Raw genomic sequence first — 22,743 nt, 5'->3', positions numbered from 1 at the left:
ATTAAATTGCCAGAAGTTCTTGTCGAGTTATTCAGAGAGAGCGATGAGAGTGGCATGATCTCTCGCCATGTACATTATTTTTACTTTATCATGAAAGATAACACAAAATGAAGCTAATTAGAGAACTGATGAGGGCAGAGAAAAAGGCCTTGCCCCGGGAGAGGGAAATCTCTTTCTCTCTCTCTCTAATTCACAGATAGATGCCACGTTCCACCCCTTTCAAATTAAAAACCTTCAAAAACTTAATAGCTATGCCTTGAGCAGTCAAGCAGTCAGAGAGATAGCCGAGTGCATTAGGGCAGGCTAATTATTTTACTGTCACACTGGCCTTGTATTACTAATGAGAGAGAGAGAGAGAGAGGGGGGGGTCACAATCCAGCTCCACGTGGAACAGTTAATGTGACCCAGACATGATGTTAAGTAAGGATCAGAATTACATTTTATTTTCATTTTTTATGTGGCATGCATGTTTATGTGTGAGCAACAATATGAAAGACGGTTGCTGTGTCTGAAATTCCATACTTACTATATAGTGGTATAGTTATACAAACTATAAAGTGGTATGTTTGAATTTATAAAACAGTATGTGAGAAGAATCCGGATGGCATACTACTTTCGGCAAGATTCTGAAGTGCACATCAAATAGACGGTACGCTATCTCATGATGCACCATGAGAGAACTGATGATGACAAGACGATGGATGTAGTACGTCCAAGTTCCATTTATACTACTGGCAGTCATACTGTACTTTTCTAACGACCAGTTGTATGTTTAAATTCAAACACAGTTCCTACTGAGTAGTAGGTGATTTCAGATGCAGCCAGAGAGTCATTTTATTATAATCATTTATTTCATTTATTTTCATTTTTTTCATTTATTATTTAATTTCTTTCATTTTTTTTTCGGCTTAGTCGCTTTGTTAATCTGGGATCTCCACAGCGGAATGAGCCGCCAATTTATTCAGCACATGTTCTACGCAGAGAATGCCCTTCCAGCAGCAACCCATCACTGGGAAACATTCATCCCCACTCATACACTACAGTTTGGACTGTGGGGGAAACCGGAGCACCCGGAGGAAACCCATGCGAACGCGGGGAGAATATGCAAACTCTGACTATTTAATTTAATAATGTATAATGCATATGTTTGTTTTATTTTTAAAAAATGTAGAACGTTTTTGGTCATGGTTTTGTTTAGGAGTATGGTTTGGGTTAGAGAATAATCTCCACAAAGATGGGCATGACACATAGTCCCCTAACATTTTGCAACTGCTACTTTTATTTTTTTATTTAATTATGATAAAAACAGTTTTCTAAATAAAAAAAATAAAAAAAATAGCAAGGGCCAAAAATGTTGATATTGATAACACACAAAGAAAATAATTATGATAATAATAATAACAGCAATAATTATAATAATAAAAATATAATAATAATAATAATAATTATTATTATTATTATTATTATTATTATTATTATTGATAATAATAATGATAATACACTAAAACATGCTTATGAATACCCTTGCCTGTTTGTTCACCTATTGCAACTGTTATTTTTATTTATTTATTTATTTAAATATGATCAAAACAAGATAATAAAATAAAAAAGCAAGGAGCAAAGAAATCAGATACAGATAACACACACACACACACACACACAAACAAAATGAAAAAAAAAAAAAACATCAACAAAAAGATAATAAAAATAATTATAATGGGTCATGCGGTGGTGCGGCGGGTAGCACGTTCATCTCACAACAAAAAGGTCACTGGTTTGAGCCTCGGCTGGATCAGTTTGCATTTCTGTGTGGAGTTTGCATGTTCTCCCTGTGTTGTCCTGAGTTTCCTCCGAGTGCTCCGGTTTCCAACGACGTGGTATAGGTGAATTGGGTATGCTAAAATTGATCGTAGTGTATGTGTGTAAATGAGTGTGTAGCTGGAAGGGCGTAAAAACATGCTGGATAAGTTGGCAGTTCATTCCGCTGTGACAACCCCAGATTAATAAAGGGACTAAGCGGAAAAGAAAATGAATGAATGAATGAATGAATGAATGAATGAATGAATGAATGAATAATAATGATGATGATGATGATGATGATGATGATGATGATGATAATAATAATAATAATAATAATAATAATAATAATAATAACAACAACAACAATAAAATTACAGTAAATCATGCTTTTAAATTCCATTGCCTGTTGTAATGCTCTCTTTTGACAAATCTCCCACCAACTCTTACTTTACATGCATGTTGGGATTCTTCAGCAAAATCAATAAGAACTTAAAAGAACTTAATGAGTTGCATAATCAGAAAGTGAGCAGAGAAAGAAAGAGAGAGAGAATTGGACTGGATGACACTTGTGTTGTGGGAGTAAAGAACAAAGGGAGCAGAACACCTACCTTTACCACACTCACAACCACACTTGTGCAACTGCTTGAGGACTTCCCATAGACATAATGATATGTATACTGTACACACTGTATATTGTGTTCCTCTACACTGTAAAAAGATATAAAGTTGACCTTACTTAGAAATTTTAAGGCAATCAGTTTCCTCAAATTTTCTAAGTAGTGTATTAATTTTAAGTGAGCATAACTTGAAACAGTTTGTATTTACAACTTCTTAATAATGTATACTTCAGTACAGTTGATGCAAAAACCAACACCTACACTTCTCAAACATTTTATTGTCTAAATAGTATACAGTGTACCCAAACCGTACCCAAACCCTACTCTAAAACCCAACCCTCACAGAAAAAAAAAAAAACTTTTTCAAAATACTTTGAGCATTTGTGCCTCATTTCCTCATAGCATTTAAAAATTGTCTCCACAAGATCAAAATTCACTTCTAGCAAGGACATTTGGTTCCAACAACATAAAGAATACAAGGTACACACACACAGATGGCAAACAGTTCTTGATTGATTCTGTCACCTTGCTTTGTTTTTCTGTAGGACATGTGCATTACAAAACCCTACAGCCTGAATATTGTGGTCTAGACAGTGTGCAGATGTCATGGAGAAAAGAGGAAGAGTGTGTGTTTTATTTGACACATTGGACAGGAAATGAAGATAACTATATGACAAATTTACACCTGCTCTATTCTCAATTTTTTTCTCAGTTTTTTCTTATTTTAGTTCTCAAAACCTCTGCTGGTGATATGAAAACAGTAAATATATGGTTAATACTACATAATGAACATGCTTAATTTAAATCAATTATTAGGGACATATTCCCTATCTAGAATGCAAGCTAATATGGCTCAAAATAACACATTAGCATATAGTAGTAACATATTTTTTAGGTGAACAATTAATCAAGAATAAATTAATTTTCAAGTTAATCCATTAAAAAAAGGCCATCTTTAGTAAAAGTCTGACTATTTACTTACATGTTTGGAGAGGCGGTTCTTCCTTCCTTCCAATCCAGGCTCATTCTAAAAACATACCTCTATATACATTTCTGGAGACCATCAAATACATCGCAGGAGCTACATTTTTTTTTGCAGTTTTTGTTTCTGCGAATCCACAAGAGGCTGCTGTGCATGATTTTTGAGATCTTAAATTTCTCTTGCGAGTGCCATTCGCGCCTGCTCTTCTCTTGTAAATCCAACAAAGGCCGCTGTTGACTGACTGACTTACTGACCGATCAACTGACACACCCTCCCCCTTCCCTAAACCTAACCAATAGTGTTTTCAAAAGCACAGACTGACCCGCCCACCCACTTCCCTGAACCCAACCAACAAATAATTTAAAAAAAACAATTCAGAAAAAAGAAAAGCCCTCGCCTGATTTTTACCACTTTTACCACATAATTACCCTGTTATTTATTAATTCATTTATTTTATTTTTTTTTTGGTTCTGTTTTTGTCCTACCCACTTTCTGGAACCGTTCTTCACCAGAATTGAACCTCGTCATCGTGGTCATCTCCTCTCTGCGTCTCAAGTCCACCACACAGACATGGTTAGCTTACTGGACAAACATAGCATTCATTTAAAAAATTTAATGCAGCCATACATACTTCTGGCTACATTATTAACAATCTCCAAAAAAGTATATTGGGCTTCGTTTTCAGAATGAGCCTATGTTGTTGATTTCAGTTAGATGGCTTCAGCTACAATATTTTTAGCCACACCCCTCTTACTGTTAGTTTGCTAAAAGGGAATGATGTCCAAAAAGAATTCCCCGCCCCTACTTAATATTCTGTTTCAGTTAGAAGAACATTAACAGGCTGAAATGCAAATCTCAGAAATATATGGTTCGAGTAGACTTTAAAGGGGTGATCCACTACGATATTATATTTTAAACTTCAGTTGATGTGTAATGTAGCTGTGTGAACATAAACAGCATCTCTGAATGTAAAATATTCAAAGTTTAATGCAAAGGGAGACCTTGATTTGTACAGAGTTAGCTTAGCAACGCCTACAATTAACGAATTTTGGGGACTACAAAAAATACTTCCGCCCCCTGTGAGATCACAAAAGTTCGTTATTGCGCATCCCACACTGCGCAGGTAAAGGCCGTGGCCAGAGGCGCTGTAACGTTACTGCAGAGAGAGAAATGCCATCCTGCTGTTTCCACAGAGCTGTTCTGTTTCTGTTGTTGGGCTTCCAAATGACACGACCCAAACACAGAAGTGCTTACAGTTCAATATTAATTATGTTCCAGAGAACTATAAAATACATAGCAAGCATGATTTGACAAAACACAGCTTCCAGAATCTCTCCCAGTTCAGTGCTGGATTCAGTTAAAATCTCCTCAAAGATGGAGCAAGGAGACGCTGTGAACTCTGAGTCATGACCTGTAAGTGTTTTTATTTGTTAAAATTGATCATGACATGTACAGTGTCTAACTTTAACGGTGTGTTGTAGCAAAGATGTAAACAACGGGAAATTATGGTAACCGCTAACGACTTAGCTAACGTTACAAATCCATATTTATCAAACGGCTGTAAACGCACACACACACATACACATACACGCACTCTTGGCCAGCACCTGCGTCTCTCTGTGTGAGACGGCAGAATTTCTCTCTATAGGCAGCTATGCTATGCGTTTTACAACTCGGACAATAAAGTCGCAAAAGATATGTGAACGATTCATGTTACTTACACAGGCATATTCCGCATATGCATGAAAGACGTCCTGTAACGCATTGATTTAAAAAAAATACAGCAATGATTTCCCAACTGGAGTGTAACATCAAAAACAAATCAATCCAGGCTCACAAAGGTCTCATCTCACATCTTGTGCTTTATTCTGTCACCATAGAAAATAACTTAATCCGAGCATGAGAGAAAAAGAACAATAAAAATCTCTCCCGCGCACATGCGCTTCTCGTGTTACAAATACTTCATCGTATACACGCATAAACACACTAAAAGGCACAGAAACAGTTAAAGGAGCCGCATCCCATTTTCACTCGTTACAGACACGTGTTGACTGACTGACTGACTGTTTACACAAAACGCGCGTGCTTGTCAGGGCGTGACGTGAAGCCGATCGGCGTATCACAGCATATTATGATGATGACCAATCAGAGTCACTTGAGGGTGGGCCTTTTAGAGGAACTAGGAAATATGACAGTCGTTTTCATGTTAGCTGAGTAGCTGTGTATAATCAAAGTGAGATTTATGAAAAAATAACACGATTTCCTTCAAGTTAAACATGAGCACACATTGCTTTGCATCTTATTAACACAACCAAGCCTTAAAAATAACATTCTGGACCACCCCTTTAAATATGTGAGGTCATCAGTTTAAATCTTGTTCAAGTGACAATGTTTTAACTTAAAATAGTATATGATTTACATGCATATCTTTCATTTTTAACGGTTTTAACCTGGCTTTATTGTGTGCTTTCAATGTAACGGAGAGAAAATGACCAGACAGCTAAATGTATTTTTAGTGTTTCTCATTGCAAAAAATCTACAAAAAAATGAATAAATACAGATACTTTTGCTGCCACTTGCATGATTTATTGAATGGATATGTCACAAGTGTTATATTTTATTGAGATACTAATATATGTTTTTCATGCACAAATCTGAATCATATTGGATATTCACTACTCCAATGGTGTCAGTAGTGAATACATTAAAGGAAGAAGCTCAGTCAAGCACATAATTTATTTCATGAATGGCCTGATAATATAATGTGTAAAATGCATTTATGGAAACTGTAAACACCAATCTGTATGCTGAAATAACCATGACTTTAAATAACAGTCAGTACGATGCAAACATGTTGTGTTTTGGCAGGCTGTCAATTCCATTTCTCTCAGAAAAAAATGCACTTTATTTAAAATTAAACTGCATCTGTTATATTTTGATGTATTCAGAGAGGCGTTCAAAATCTTTTTCACCATGCAAAATGTAGTTAATAAAACTGGATTCAGTTGTATATTCGCTGTACAGTATATAGAAATGTATAGCAAAGCCTCGTTTGTGTATTAATGTTTAGATATTGAGTGCATTTTGTGCAAAATTGTGACAGTAGCTTGTCCAATATATCATTATGCAGTATTTGCATGCTAATTGGTGTTTGACATGCAGGATCACAGCATGAAATTGACAACAACATAATTAACTTACACATATGAAAGGTCATTATTAGCAATATGTATTCACATACTATGTTCGTTATTTGAAAGTTTTGGCATAAAATATTATTACCAGTAATTGCAAATTATTAATCGCCATATAAAAAAAATTTATACAAAAATCAAACAAGCTTCACTATAATACATATTGACTGATATATCTATATACAGTGCTGTGAAAAGGTTGTATGTTTTGTCACATTTTAATCTTTCAGATCATTCATATTTAATTTGTCAAAAATGAAGTAAAACAAGTAAACACATTTTTTAATAATATCATTAAGGGAAAACAAAATACAAAACTACATAGCCCTGTGTGAAAAACTATTAGCCCCTAAACCCAATAACTGCTTGGGCAACCCTTAGCATCAATAACTGCAATAAAGCATTTTCGATATCTTAAAATGAGGCTATTACAGCCCTGTGGATCATTTTTTTGCGCCCCAGGTCTTTCCAGAATTGTTGTAATTCAGCCACATTGGATGGTTTTCAAGCACAAACCATTTTTTTTAAGATCATGCCACAGCTTCTCAATTGGATTCAGGTCAGGACTTTGATTAGTCCACTCTGAAGTATTCATTTTGTTTTTCTTGTTTCGAATAGGACTTGTTTGGTGTGCTTTGTATCATAGTCCAGCTGCAGAAACCAAGTTAATATCAGCTTGAGGTCACCAAGAGATAGCCGAACATTCTCCTTCGGAATATTTTGGCTAACAGTTGAATTCATGCTTCCATTTATCACAGCAAGTCTTCCAGGTTCTGAAGCAACAAAATAGCCTTAGACTATTGCACTACCTCCAACACATTTTACTGTTGCTATGATGTTCTTTTTCTGTAATGTGGGGTTACTTTTACGCTACACATAATGGGACACTTCAAACTTTTGTTTTATCAGTCCACAGTTTTTTTTTTTTTTTTTTTTTTTTAAGAATCTTTGGGATCATCAAGATTTTTTCTGACAAAACAGAAATAAGCATTTTCATTCTTTTGGCTCAGCAGTGGTTGTCCTCTTGGAACTGCCATACAAATCATTTTTACCCAGTCTCTATGTTATGATGGAGTCTAATCTGAGGTCTGCAATGCTTTGGATGTTCTTGTGGGGTCTTTTGTGACCTCTTGGATGAGTTGTTGCTGTGCTCTTGGGGTAATCTTGGTCAGCCGGCCCCTCCTGGGAAGGTTCTCCACAGTTCCATGTTTTTGCCATTTGTAGATAATGGCCCTCACTGTGGTTTGCTGCAGTCCCAAAGCTTTAGAAAAGGCTTTATAGCTTCTTCCAGACTGGTAGATCTGAACTATTTTCTTTGTCATTTGTTTTTGAATTTATTTAGATCTCGGCATGGTGTCTAGCTTTTGTGAATCCTTTGGTCTAGTTCATTTAGGCCCCGTTTACACTAATGCGTTTTCGTTTTAAAACGCATAAGTTTTGCTACGGTTACACCATCCGTCCACACTCAGCCGGAGTTCTCGAGCACCGAAAATGGAGCGTTTTGGAAACGCTGGAGAGGCCGTTTTTATCTAAAACGCTGCTGCTTCATCTTAGTGTGGATGGGAAAAGACGGAGACATCTGAAAACAGAGGCGGGGCTGCCGTCGTTTACCTATCTGATGGGGCTTTTCCTCATCGGGAGATGCTTGATGAGCAGTCCGATTAGTAGAGCTCTCATCTGGGTAGAAATGCTGCAGCGCTTGCCCGAGAGTGTGTGTGTGTGGTCACGTGATGTGCGTTTTCAGTATTTTGGTGTGGATGGAGAGCAGTTCAGAAACGCTGGGTAAAACGCAAGCGTGGACGCGGATCATTTTCATTCTAAAACGCCGTTTTAAAACTAAAACGCACTAGTGTAAATGGGGCCTTAGTCAGGAAGGTCCTATCTCAGGGTGCTTTTACATCTGTAGTTCAGTTCATTTGGTCCGAACCAAGGGCAATAGATGATTCATTATTGCTTTTTTTGCTGTCTTCGGGTTGTTTTCACACCACACTGCTGGCTTTGGCCGAACTAGTTAACATGAACCAAAATGCACTCATCTGACAAAATCCACATCTCTCATTGGCCAGATGTTGTTGAACATAGTTAATAAACTGCTTATTGATTGGTCAGAATTCATGTGCGGGAAAATGCCAATGAACTCCCGCAAGTAAACAAACCGGCAGACACAAAATGTCACTTTTTAATATAGAGGGATGTCTGCGCTGACTGATTGTATCCCTATTTTAGACAAACTATTAATTTCGAGATTGAAGCGTGGTCGTGGCTGGAAAATAATGTTTTAATGCATCGCACGTCACTTAACAGGTGTGAATTAATTTAGCTAAACTGCGACATGGTCATCTTGCAGAAATATTACCAACCATCCATCAGGTAATGTTTTTCCCCCTCTCTCTCTCTTGGTTAAGCGCTGTCAACAAATATTTTTCCTTCATATCTCAAAATGCACAGCGCATCGGCCTACGACAGCTGGATAAGTTTATAAGGCGCAGTACTTTTTGGGTCTGTTTAAGTTCAGATCATATTCTCACCACAAACGAACCACTCCAGGGTTCGTTTAAAAGCATACCGAGACCACCTCTTTAAGCAGGTCTCGGTATGCTATTTGGTCTGCCTTTGGTGCGTACTCGAGTACGATTGTTGCATTCACACCTGTCCAAACGAACCGCACCAAGTGGGAAAAAAAACGCCAGTGTGATTCAACCAAACTAAATAAGGCAGGTGTGAAAACACTCTAAGTGATTTATTGATTGTGAATAGGTGAGGCAGTAATCAGGTCTAAGCTTTGTGAATTCAAATGAATTTAGTATGTGATGATACTTTGTAATGTTTTCTCTGGTGACTATCAACCTGAAGATCCTCTAATTCTATGCAAGTGTATATAGTAACATTTAAGATCCTGTCGCAAATGTTATAAGCAAATCACTTAACGTTATACATTTTTGACTTATTAGCTCCAGTCGAACGTGTTGATCAATAATTAGAGATTCACTATAAAAGAGATACGTTTTCGGGTATCATTTAACTCAATGAGTCTTTCTTTGTCTAAAACACTGTCTGTTGGCAGTCCAGTCACACTTTTGGAATCAGCTTTGTGAATCCAAATGAATTTAGTATGTGTGACAATACCCATTGTTTTCTCTGGTGACTATCAACCTGAAGACTGAGACTCGCCCCAAATCACGCCTCATATGTCTCAGTTTTATCAATTAAGTGCTTCACTGAAATACATAATAAGATTTACAGCAGAGTTTTCATTTGCATTCACCTTAACATTTTCCTTATCTTTGCAACCATGACATGTGTGACAGAGTTCATTATATATTTTACTCCGTGTGAAAGCTTGGATTCATTGTTCTCAAGAGGCTGTTTAAAAAATGTCTCTGTTAAAACAATATATTGCGCTGACCTTTTCCAAAACAGAACATTCAGCATTAACTTATAAGATATTTCATATAGGTCAGAATGGTAACAGTTTTTAAAAGTCATCTAAATATTTCAAAGCCAAGCTTGTGATTCCGTGTGTGTAATGTTTGTGTGTAAATGTGGCATTTTTCAGCACATACACACACAAATATAAACAGTGCAGTTCAGGCCAATGATTCTTGTAAATTAGGACAACAAAAAAAGAGAATGCCAAACCTCCTTAGGGAACATTTGCACACATAAACAAACCGGTTTCATAGATTTCCATTGCTCCAGAGACATTAATTTCAGACTGTCATCAAACACAATTAGATAATTGCATTAGCAGCTCACCAGATCGAATCAATCATGCTCAGAGACTGAGAGAGAAAAATAAAGAGACAACAACTGTCTTTCCAAACTCTATCGAGCTGCCTCGTTGTCTATACTCCACATAGGCACTGTTACCTTGTGAGGCGCCATGCAAACCAAAATGGACCCTCATTAGTGAGTGATTTGAAACACTAGCCAGTATCTCCATTAGAGCTCACTTACCAAACAGCGCTGCTTACAGAGACTCCACACTCGACACTCACTGTTGATTCCAATAGAGTGTTTTGCATGTTGCTAAACTAACCACACCTAATTAGCGCAAACACAGAGTGCACAAATTGCTGATCAGTTCCAAAATATTGTTCTGCTTTAAAAAATATCTTGTTCAAAATGAAAAACATAAACACCAAAAAACACTTCTGTCACATAAAAAGCAATCCAGTAACCTTCTGTATTAAAACAATGGTATATTTTTGTTCAACCCCCCAAATAAGTAATTCTTAAATTCTTCTATTTGATTGACCAATGTTACTGCATAGGAACGTAAAGTCTGCTTGCATGGCACGTAAGGGTTATTTCACCAAATCGGATAAGTTCCTGGATCTATGTTGATGCTGGAACAATATCCCTTTCAACCAATAAGATGTAGGGGATATGTATACCGTTTATGTTAAGTTTAAGCCTCTGTACTTCTTCATCATCGTTTTCCAACTATTAATCTCCTTCGATTTTGGGAGTAATTAACATTTAGGGTTAGGTTTAGGGGAATAGATTATATTTTCAAACAGGAATGATGTTTCAGGATCAACATACCAGTAATTTTATATGGTCACTACTGTAAACATCAGCAGTGATTCAAATTACTTTTATTTGCTTTTGGTGGAATCCAAAACATCCTATTTTCTTTGGGTAATGTATATGCAGATGTGTCTACCCGAGTGACTTCATGTAATTTAAAAGAACAGTTTAAAGAGCCCCTATTGTGCATTATAAAAGGTACTATTTTGGTTTTAGGGGTCTCCAACAGCACACTGATATGCATGCAAGGTCAAAAAACACTTGCATTGTATTATAATATGCATTTTTACCTAAGTATCCCAACGACTTTAATATGGGGGGGCGGGGGTGCAGTAAATAGCACAATCGCCTCATAACAAGAAGGTTGCTGGTTCGAGCCTCAGCGGGGTCAGTTGGCATTTCTGTGTGGAGTTTGCATGTTCTCCCTGTGTTCTCGCAGGTTTCCTCCGGGAGCGCCGGTTACTTTCACCTATACACATTTCACCCACACCAAGTCCAAATATGTGGTATAGGTGAATTGGGTAAGGTAAATTAGCAGTAGTGTATGTGTGTTACTGAGCGTGTACTGTATGGGTGTTTCCCATTGATGGGTTGAGGCTAAATGGGCATCCGCCACGTAAAACATGTGCTGGATAAGTTGGTGGATAATTCTGCTGTAGCGACCTCATATTAATAAAGGGACTAAGCCGAAAATTAATGAATGAATGACTCCATTATGATTTGTTCAGCAAATCGTATCTGATGCTAATCTGCGCTGATTGGCCTGATGACCCAGTCTGTTGAGTTTAGTCGACTGGGTTTAGTGCGTGCGAGACAGAGAGAATTGCCCACCAGGGTTATGAAGTAGCACAGAGTATTTGAGACCCCAACATGCATTAAATAAATGCAGTTAAACAAAAGCATATTACTCTACTCTTAAACCTAACTCCAAGCAATAACAATGACACACATTCAGTATTATCCACACAGTGGAAAAAGTTGAACACATAAGTGATTACAAGCCACACCTTTCAATTATAAGTTACAACACACCAGTAAAAACATATTTTGCAAACTACAAAAAACAACACAACAATTTTAATTACACTTACATGTTATGATGTGGAGAAAGAAGAAACTGGTCTATATGAACTGTAACAGTTACTTACAAAATCCCTTTCAAAGTCTGACAAAGTTGTCAAAGCTGTGAACCCACACTGGTCTCACGGTTCGGTTCGGTTACGATTATCATGCCATCGATATGGTTCAAATCGATGTCCCCGTCATTAAGAACTGTCACAGTTCGAGAAGGATGAGGGAGCGAGGACTCAAATGCAAAACACAGGATTTATTTTTAATTAAAATAAAACAAAAAGAACAACAAAAACCACCCCAAGGGGGAAAAACATAACTATCAAACAAACAGACAAGCAAACTTGGCTGAGCTGGGCTGGGCTGGCAAGACACGGCAGGAACACAGGGGGAGTTTAGACAAAGAACTGGCACAGGATAGAAGATATGAGGGGATTATAAAGCAGAAGTAAATTGACACAAACAGGTGAACATGAGAAACTAATAATGAGTTTACAAGGAGGGTGGGACTAGACAATAGACGGGAGAGCGCATGACACAGAGAGACAACACAAGCCATGCAATCACATAAAACAAGACTAGAACACGCAGCCAATGAGAACTCATCAACTGCATGTTCATGACAACACAAGCAACACTGAAGCACACAACAAAAGCAAGTGACCACAATGTAAACACCGAGCCACATGCTTTGACGAGAGACGCAAGACACGAGCACACGATAGATAAACACCTTACCGTGTGCTCACACATAAGCAACGCGCATGCTTCATCTTCATGCAACGCCAACCAACACTGAAACCAACTAGACGGAGGCGCCGAGAATGAAGCAGCGAGATGCTGACAGAACAAACACAAACACTAATACAAGAGCGCGCATGTCGGAGGCACGCAGAGCCTGCGCGGCCGCATTAAGCGGGAGCACGCACGCTCTGCGCACACCCACAAAGGCGCGCGCACACACGGTGACACACAATGACAGAAACAATTGCTCGACCCAAGAAAACTTGAGCCGAGCACAACAAGACAGGACTAGACATGACTAGTGTCCGGACTCAGTCACCAAAACAAAAATTTACGTGACCAGAGTGGCAGAACCCTGACAAGAACACTATAAAGACCCACCTCATTCATCCATTCTTCGACTAGTATTGTTTGCCGGTATTGTATTAAGTCGGATGGTTATCCTCACTAGGCTCCTTCGTCTTCTCCTCTTCTTCCATGGATGTCCCTTGTGTGCCTTCGAATCCTTCACACTGATCAAGGGAAGTGATTACTCTCATATGGTGTTTACTAGAATATCTGCCATTTACCTGATGAACTGTGTGTCTGTATACTCACCTGCTGTTGTTCAAAGGAATAAACTATACGTGAGATTGCTAACATCATGTTTACATAACAAGCTGTTGAAGATCGCTAACAGCTTTGTCACCACTCCCCTGCTTCCTCACTTTAAGTGACTTGTTTTAAATAAAACTGATAAAAGATAACCATTTTTGTCTACCAGCGTGACAACAGGATATCCTGGGTTTAAATCCCAGCAGTGCCTTATCCTTGGATAAGTAGAGTTCATGTTTAGGGCAGTACAATGGTTCAGTGTTTAGCACTGTCACCTCACAGAAGATTGCTGGTTTGAGAAGCGCTTAGCGCCTTTTTATTGAAAATCATTGCAACAATGGGAAGATCGTGCTTCTGTATTACTTTCAGTAACACCTAACCACGGTCTATAAGACAAGTAAAGTTCACCAATATTTTAAAGTCTAAATTAAAACAGATATGATTTCAAAGCATGTTGCTGTTCGGCTGTGTGACATACTTTTTTTATGTGTTTGTTATTGTATGTTTCTGTTTATTTGTTGGAAAGCACATTGATCAGTGGAAGTTGGTAAAAACTATGCTATTCACATAAAATCATTGACATTATTATTGTAACAAGTTACTAAATACTGTCACACTCAAATAAATGTTCTGATGGATCCAAGTGCGAGTGAACTAAAGTATTTATTAGACACAGTCAAAACAAATGCAAAGACTGTGTGCTGTGCTAGGGCTAGGAGAAACAGGGCAGGTATCAGGCAGGAAAACAGGTTCCAGTAGAAAACTCCTCTCGGTCCTGAGCACAGACAGATAGCACACATAAGCACACGTAACGAACTGACAAGGACACACAGAAAACGTCGCCCATATATAGGCACGAATATGAGCCTCAGCTGGCGAACTAATCAAGCTAGCTGAGTGCCGTCATAACACGTGACCAAAACAAATACACGTGGACAACAAAACAAACCCACATGATCAAACAGAAAATACCACTTACCTACTGGTCAGTCCTGTGAAATTGGTCCAACTTCAAATTGATAAGAAGTTCTTAAAAGAACATTTTTAGCAGAAGTCCGTCAGGCCAAAATACTGCATGTTGTCCACGACCCAACCTTTCAATTTCAGCTAAATCAAGGTCTCTTAAAAGGCAGAATAATTTAATTTTCTACTTTTTTGAAAAATTCAGCAGTTTAAGGGTCCTAAACTTCTCTATGATGGTTAAAAACAAGTCTAGGTGGGCAAGTCGAGGGTTCAGAAGAGAGCAAAGGTGTGTGAGTCTGGAAATGTCAGCCCCAGTGAGTCATAGAAGGAAACAGGAAATATGGATAATGTGAACAGAGGAGGAATGGAGAGACAAACAGAGAGGTAATGAGTATGTCAGTGATGAGGTCGAGCTGGAATCGATACAGAACATTTCATATTCTCCCCGTTTGGAGTGTGCCGTGTGTGTGCAGGTGGACGTCCCCTCTTGACCTTAAAGTAATGCTATTCCGTCCCACTAAATGTCATCTTACTGATGGGGGTCAGTTGGGTATTACAAGCAAAAGGACAGAGTGTGTGTGTTTGTGTGTGTGTGTGTGTGTGTCTGTCTCTTTGCGGAGTGAACGATCCATTATGGTTGATTATTCAGAATGTATCTGCTGGCAAACAGGAAGTTGGAGTCTGCCCATAACCCAGCGGCATTACACTCCTCTACACAGCTCAATCAAATACAGTCCCTAGGTAACAAAGACAACTGGTGTTTGTGTGTGTGCTGGGTGCCAGCATTTTTATTGTATTCTTTTTCATTTGCCGCCAACAGTCGTGAAAGGTAAACTGGGAATTCATAGCACTTTATTGACCGCTTCAAACTTACAGGAATAACAGCAATGTCCATTCATCAGAGCATCATTAGATTCACTAGACAGATTGGTTCCAAAATCTAACATGACATGAATAAAAAATGGCGGCCAGTTATTGGAGCCAGTTATTGGAAATCAATTGCTTCTCTCTCTCTGGAGAAGAGCATTATGGGTAATGCATTAATGTATTATGACTGTCTTATAGAGGCAATGACGTCGTTCACACAGTCATTTAAGTTGCCAAATGGGATTTCTCAACAACACAGACGTCACAGTTGGAGCTGAATGGTGTGTCCTATCTTGCGTCTCTTTGAAATGCCAGTTAATTGAAATGCCAGAACTGTCGTATTTTTTTTATTTTTAAATTAGTGTAAGCGAGAAAAAAGTATACAACAGACCGATTAATCATTGTTTATGTCTGTTATGCATTAAATAAGAGTTTTTTTGAGCTGCCCTATCAGGTTAAATAAGTTTAGGAGAACAGGAATAGACATGTTTGTTGCATATGAAATTTGCTTTTAGATTTTGTTGTGGCTTTGTTCATTAAATTATGTTTAAAAAAATAGCATACAATGTCATAAAAACCTGTTGTAATGTAACTAGATTACTCACTGTCAGGATTCTGCCACTTGGGTCTTGTTAATTTGTGTCGTTTGTGGCAGAGTTCGGACATGGATCATGTCTTGTCAGTTTTTTGTGTCTCTTGTTGTTGTGTCTCCTATTGTTGCTGCGTTCTTGTCTTTGTAGCGAGCATACGTGGAGGAGGCTCGGTCACGCGTGCTCTCTCGTCCTTGTGTTTGTTGTTTTGTTTACTGCATGGTGTTTCGTTAAAAGCACTCGATTCTATTTGGTTTCAGTTTCTAGTCCTTACAGAGCACATGGTTAGTGTTGAGTCTTTGTGTCATGTACTCTCCTGTCTATTGTCTAGTACCACCCTCCTTGTTATCCAATTATTTGTTTATTCTGTTCACCTGTTTGTTTGTTTATGTGTTCTCCTTATTGCTCCCTTTGTCTGCTGCACTGTGCCAGTTCATTGTTGTTAATCTAGTATCTTGTCGTGTCTCGTCCTGTCCAGCCCTGCTCTTCCCTGCCAGCCCAGCCCAGTCAGGTCTTGTTTTGTTTAATATTTTCACCCCTCAGGGTTGTTTTTCTTTTCTTTTTGTATTATTTTTATAATTAATAAAAACCTGTTTTTTGAGTTCGTGTCCTTTCCCTAACCCAATTTTTTCTGTGTAAAAAAAAATTATAATAATAATAAAATGGAGTTGTGCGAATGTAGCTAGCAGATTTATCAATTGTTTGATTCAGTCTCTTAACAGATTTAACTCGAGTGGCTCGTTCTCGAATGGGGCATTAATTCTGGTCTATCAAAAAAACAAAAAAGCAAAAAAAAATTCTATAATATTTATATATATATATATATATATATATATATATATATATATATATATATATATATATATATAAATTCTATATTTATTAACTCGTATTGCAATAAAATAATATAATGAGAGAATCATAACCCAGCACACGAAATGTGCCATTTGTCATGAGAAATAAATTGAAAGGACCCACTTTTAAAACTACTTACATATACATTTATTCAACTTCCCATTTACTTATGTTAGGTCAATATAATGCCATTAATAATAATTAATCAATCAACCAAAAAAACAAACAACCAAACTCAATCAATAAAAAACAAACAAGGGTACTCAAACTTGGTCCTGGAGGGCCACTGTCCTGCAACCCTTATAACCACATCTGAACCAGCAATTTAAGCTCTTATTAGGTATACAATAAAGCTTTAGGTAGGATTCTTGAAGCTAAACTTTACAGAACAGTGGCCCTACAGATTTTGGGCACCCACTGGGATGGATAGATGGAAGGACGGACGGACAGACAGACCAAATAGGTCAACCAACATCATGAAAATGAGATTAAAAAAGCATGTTTCTACCAGGTGGAAATGAGCTTGAGTCTCAGTTGATGACCACCTGCAATCAGATCACCCAAGACAGATGTCAAAACCAGGTATAAATTGAACAATTGTGAAACACCATTCGGGAATGCAGTCACCAGCACAGACAGACAATTCAGTGCAGATAACTGTTGTTGCCACCCTAAACAATATGCACTCACAAACACAAAATAATTCATAAGCCTGTTTTCTTACAGTTTACAGAGAAAACCATAAGAGAATTCACATATTCTATAATATTTTGTAGAAGATCACATAGATCTCTTATTTGTGGTGTAGTTTTTTTCAGAGGTTTTTATTTTTGGGCTTCTGTTGGTTCTTCCTTGAGTGCCTTCAATTTATTCAAAGACTACAGCTTAATTTCCCATGGACATCGATTTCAAAACCCTGCCATGGAAAGACCTATCGATTTGCTGTGTTGCTTCATGGCTTCACCACTCTCCCCTGAGCCAGTCTCTCAACTTCAGTGTGTGGGAAAACCGCTGTGTGAGCGTGTGAGAGCTCTTCCAGTGTATAGATGCAAAATGCTAATTTCTCCTTCCGCAGAGAGGGAGGAATACTAATAGATTCAGAAATGCTGGAAAATTCATGTTAGTCAGGAGAGCACACATGATCGAGGTAACCAGTAAATTACCCTAAAGCAATCCCGGGAATTTTTATGCATTGCATTTTATAATTGGGAACTTTTTCTGGAGAGAAACTTTAAATGAAAAGTTTGACGTACAGTATGAAAAGTTTCTTGACATTCTAGTTGTGCTTAGCCTATATGATTTTTGTACTATGGAATAGTAAAGAAGCTTTAGTGTGAAATAATCCTTTTCACCCATACACTGGAAGAAAATATTGTACCGACTGCAAAATGTCATGCTCCAAAAATCATAAAAAAATTACTATAAAAGCAGACTCATAAAAACAAGGAGAGAGCAAGAGCCTCAGGAATGTAAGGGTCCTTCTAAGCCTTCTAAAGGAAACTGACCACTTGGAGATATCAGCACAAGCTGGCCACTAGGGTGCCTAAGGACTCTCAGTTCATAATGTGTAAGCTAACCACATGGGGCCTCAGGCTCCTCTGTTCATAGAATTAAAGCTGACTAGTAGGCCTTGTGGCCACCTATGTGCATTAGGATCAAGCTGACAATTAGGAATCCTGATCTATGTAGCACAAATAGAGCAAGCTTACCATTAGCCCCCCTCAGGCCACCCTGCGCATTCATTTTAAGTTTACCACTATCACTCTCTTTCTCCTTAGCCCATATATCTGTAGAGCAAGCTTACCACTTGTTCTCCCTGGTCCCTATGTGAATACAGTGCATGGTAACCACTCCGGACATTTGGCCCCTCTATAAGTACAGTCAAAGACTATAGAATACACAGGACATTTCATATATATAGTTTTGAATGGGGAAAAGTGTAACGGTCATTATGGCAAATGAAGCCCCACCTACTAGTACAGGAGGCAATCATCGATTGCTATAACCATAGGTCTCAAACTCAATTCCTGGAAGGCCGCAGCTCTGCACAGTTTTGCTCCAACCCTATCAAACACAGCTGATCTAAACCAAGGTGTTTAAAATATTCATGAACACCTCATCAGTTGGATCAGCTGTGTTTGATAGGGTTGGAGCAATATTGTGCAGAGCTGCGGCCCTCCGGGAATTGAGTTTGAGACCTATGCTATAGACTGACGTTTCTCCAGGAGAGATGCTCGGATCAGACATGTGCTTTTACATGCTTTTGTTGTGGTCAACAAACACACTGAAATCTCAGCAAATACTTGCTTCACAGACATAAGAAATGAATCCACATAAATCTTGAAATCTCTATTTGCAAATGAACCCACTACACTTGAAAACTTTTTTTTTTGGTTTTGTAATATGTATAAAATGAATGTGAGGTACAGTCCATCCTGCCAAAGGCACATCACATAACAGCAACTACACAAACACCCACAAAGCTTGTAAACAAAGAGTCTCTGTCATTTCTGAATAAGATTCGCCATCAAGGTTAAGGCCCAATCCAAATTCTATTTTTGTCCTGAAAAATTTACGTTTCGAGGGATATCTAGCTCTTGCCCTTGGCCGTACACATTCAAGATAAGACAATTGGGACACCCCTACTTCTTCATGTAAATGCGCAAAATGACCCTGCTGAAAAAACCATCTTAAACCAAGCTGGTTGGCTGGTTTTAGCTGGTCAACAAGACTGGTTTTAGATGGGTTTAGGCCACTTCCAGGCTGGTTTCCAGTTATTTTCAGCCAGGTCTTAGCTGGTTAGGCTGGAAAATGACCAGCTCAAACCAGCTTAAACAGCCTGTTTTTAGCTGAACATATCTGGTTTTGGCTGATTGAGCAGCTAAGACTAGGCAGGAAACCAGTCTGGAAGTGGCCAAAACCCCTCTAAAACCAGCCTGGTTGACCAGCTAAAACCAGCCAACCAGCCTAGGCTGGTTTAAGCTGTTTTTTTTCAGTAGGGGAGGGGTAAGGGAAAGGAGTTAAGAAGTAGAATTGGGATTGGACCCAAGTAGTGAATTACTTCAGAAGACCAGCACAATCTGTTGAAGCATTTTGCAGATAATAATAATGTGTAGAAGGCCATAAATGAGGTTGATGTTGTGATCTCATTCCTTTCGAGTGTGCATGCACATCAGCTTGGGTAACCTGATAAAATGTTGATTTTGTTAGATTTAAATGTTTAGAGATGAAACTTATTAGATAATTGCTGATTATTTTGTTGATGATTCCATGAATTTGATGACGCCAAGAGGCTGATCACTTTGGACCAATAGTGTACAAAAAAAGTTATTATCATGAGCTCAAGTTCATTATTTAAGAGAGTAAAGAGCAAAAGTAAAACCTCTCACAGTTTCCACACACTTTTAGACATCATAAACAACAATAGGACATGGCAGATTCTGTTCTTCTTGGCATGTAGCTGTTTGTCAGAAGCTCTGATCAACCGTGGCTTATTATTGTATTATTATATGTATTATCACAATGTAATGTCTTGGCTATATATTGAAAATTGTCACTACCTTTGTTTTCACTCTCCTGGCTTGTACCATGTGATAGTATTCAATTGTGCATCTAGCTCTAGCCTTTTGGTACCGTTCTGTTGTGCTTGCACCCTTTGAAAAGCATACCCAAAAAGGGATATGGAATGGTTCACTTTTTGGTATCTTTTGACAGTGGAACCGGACAAAAAAAAAAAAAAAAAAAGCATACCGAAGTGTACCATACCGAATTGTACCTCTCAGTGGAAATGGGCCAGAAGTGAGAACTAACCTTTTTAATGCCCTGTGCCCCTCTGTGCATAAATTTCAAGCTTGGGGCCTCATGGAAAATACAGCAGAATCAAACCACTAGGGTCCATTGGTACATTGATTGCAAGATTATCATTAGGGGGTTAGGTGGTGCATTTGCATGCTGTCAGTTTAAGAAAGCCCCCTGTCTGTGTCTGAGTATGTAATCATTATCTAATTACCCTGTACTAGCACTGACAAGCTCTCAGGTGACTCATCTGCCTGGTGGAAGGCGTCGGCAGGCAGACAGGCAGCTCAGGTCCCTGGGGATACATGCAACTTGGGTCAGGTATTTGTTTTGTGGGTGGTCAGTAATGGCACGGGGTCAATTTAAATTCAGAGACAGACTTGTCAGCTGAATTAGACAAGTAATCGCTTTATCAGATGTGTGATGTTCAGACATCTGACCTGCTTCTAGAAGAGCCCTATTAAAACCTCTTGTGATAACAAGCTCTTAGCTCTCGTTCTGTCTCTCCCGGCTGTCTCGCTGGGGTGGTACAGACTCTGACCTTTTTCTGCTGCTAATTACCCTCTCCAAACATAAAGCCCCCTGTGACAAGCTGAAGGAAACCAAAGCTACCTTTCACCAACAAGTACCATTAAACCCTCCAACTTCTTTGTACATCTTTAAAAGTCTTTCTTTCTTTCTTTCTTTCTTATACTATTACTATCATTTATTTAGTTTAGTTTAAATTGTAAGACGTTGCTTTTACATTAAAGTGAGTACAAATTTGGTCTTGGTGTATGGTAGAATATATGTAAGTCATTCTGCAGATTTCATTCAAGTTCACACACAGAAGTTGGTTAAAAGGCATTGTGATTCAGGTCACACTGTTGAAGTATATCAACGTATAATATTCTTGAACCCAATAAGAGTTCTGTATAAATGGAGCAACTATACTGTTTACTGAAGACCAGCATATGGTGGCCATGGTTAATGCTTTACTTTAAATTTATTAATATCATAATGCTGTTTGGTTTCTACAATGATTTTTATTTTTGACTTGCAACACTCTTTTAATCAGCATTCAGTATGTCAATACCCATTATTGAGTAATGGAGGCTAGCAGCTAGTAGTAGATTACTAATAATCACCCTTCCCCTGGGCTCAAGAGGTGCACTTGCATCTCACTGACCACAGCCATTATTATACGTAGTGCAACTACTTTCCATGACCTAAACCCCAGTTAAAATACCACCCAGAAATAAGAGCTGCATTGGTCCCATGACTCAGAGGGAAGTAAGGTTTAGAGGGGAAACAGGGTGTGACAAAGGCCAACTAGAAGGATTTACTGTATGTGAGTAAAAGCAAATTCACACCAAAATAACAATCAGGATAACAATAAAGACTTGTTCTAAAAAAACATTTTGAATTTAAAACAACAGCCTAGGTAAAACTACAGGTATAACTATAAATATGTAGAGAAACCGTATTGTTGGGTTAACTTCCAGAACTTATAAATGATAAAGTACTGGCAGCCAGTCTTTTGAAAGATTATTTAAAGACAATGACAAGAAGGCAAGAAGGTCACTGGTTCGAGACCTGGCTGAGCCAGGAGGCCTTTCTGTGTAGGGTTTGCATGTTCTTCCCATATTTGAGTGGGTTTCCGGTTTTACCCACAGTCCAAAAACATGCAGTATACAGTAGGTGAATTGGATAAACTAAATTGGGCATAGTGTACACTGCCTGACAAAAGACATGTTTCCTATCCAAGATTAAGGAACAACAAAAAATACTTTTAGTTGATTATTTGGTATCAGAGGTGGCTTACATGAAAGGCAAAGGCCTCTAGATTATGCTTATTTTACCAAAATAAAATATGATCATGCCTTGATTTTTGATTATTTAATAAAGACAGTAAGGTCTGACTTTGCTTAGTCTTGTCACTTAACAGAAATAATGTACTGTATAGAACATAAAGTCATAGTGGAGTGGGTGAGAATTAATATTTTGTACGACTCTCACGAGCTTGGACGACTGCATCCATACATCTCTACAATGACTCAAATAACTTATTAATAAAGTTACCTGTGTTCTTGCAGGACTCTCAGAGTTTATCAAGATTCTTTGGATTCATCTTTAATGCCTCCTCTTTCATCTTACCT

The sequence above is a fragment of the Danio rerio genome, chromosome 18, assembly GCF_049306965.1.
Source record: "Danio rerio strain Tuebingen ecotype United States chromosome 18, GRCz12tu, whole genome shotgun sequence".
Classification (NCBI taxonomy): domain Eukaryota; kingdom Metazoa; phylum Chordata; class Actinopteri; order Cypriniformes; family Danionidae; genus Danio; species Danio rerio.
The sequence above is the reverse complement of the archived record's forward strand: the minus strand, read 5'-3'. Positions refer to the sequence as shown.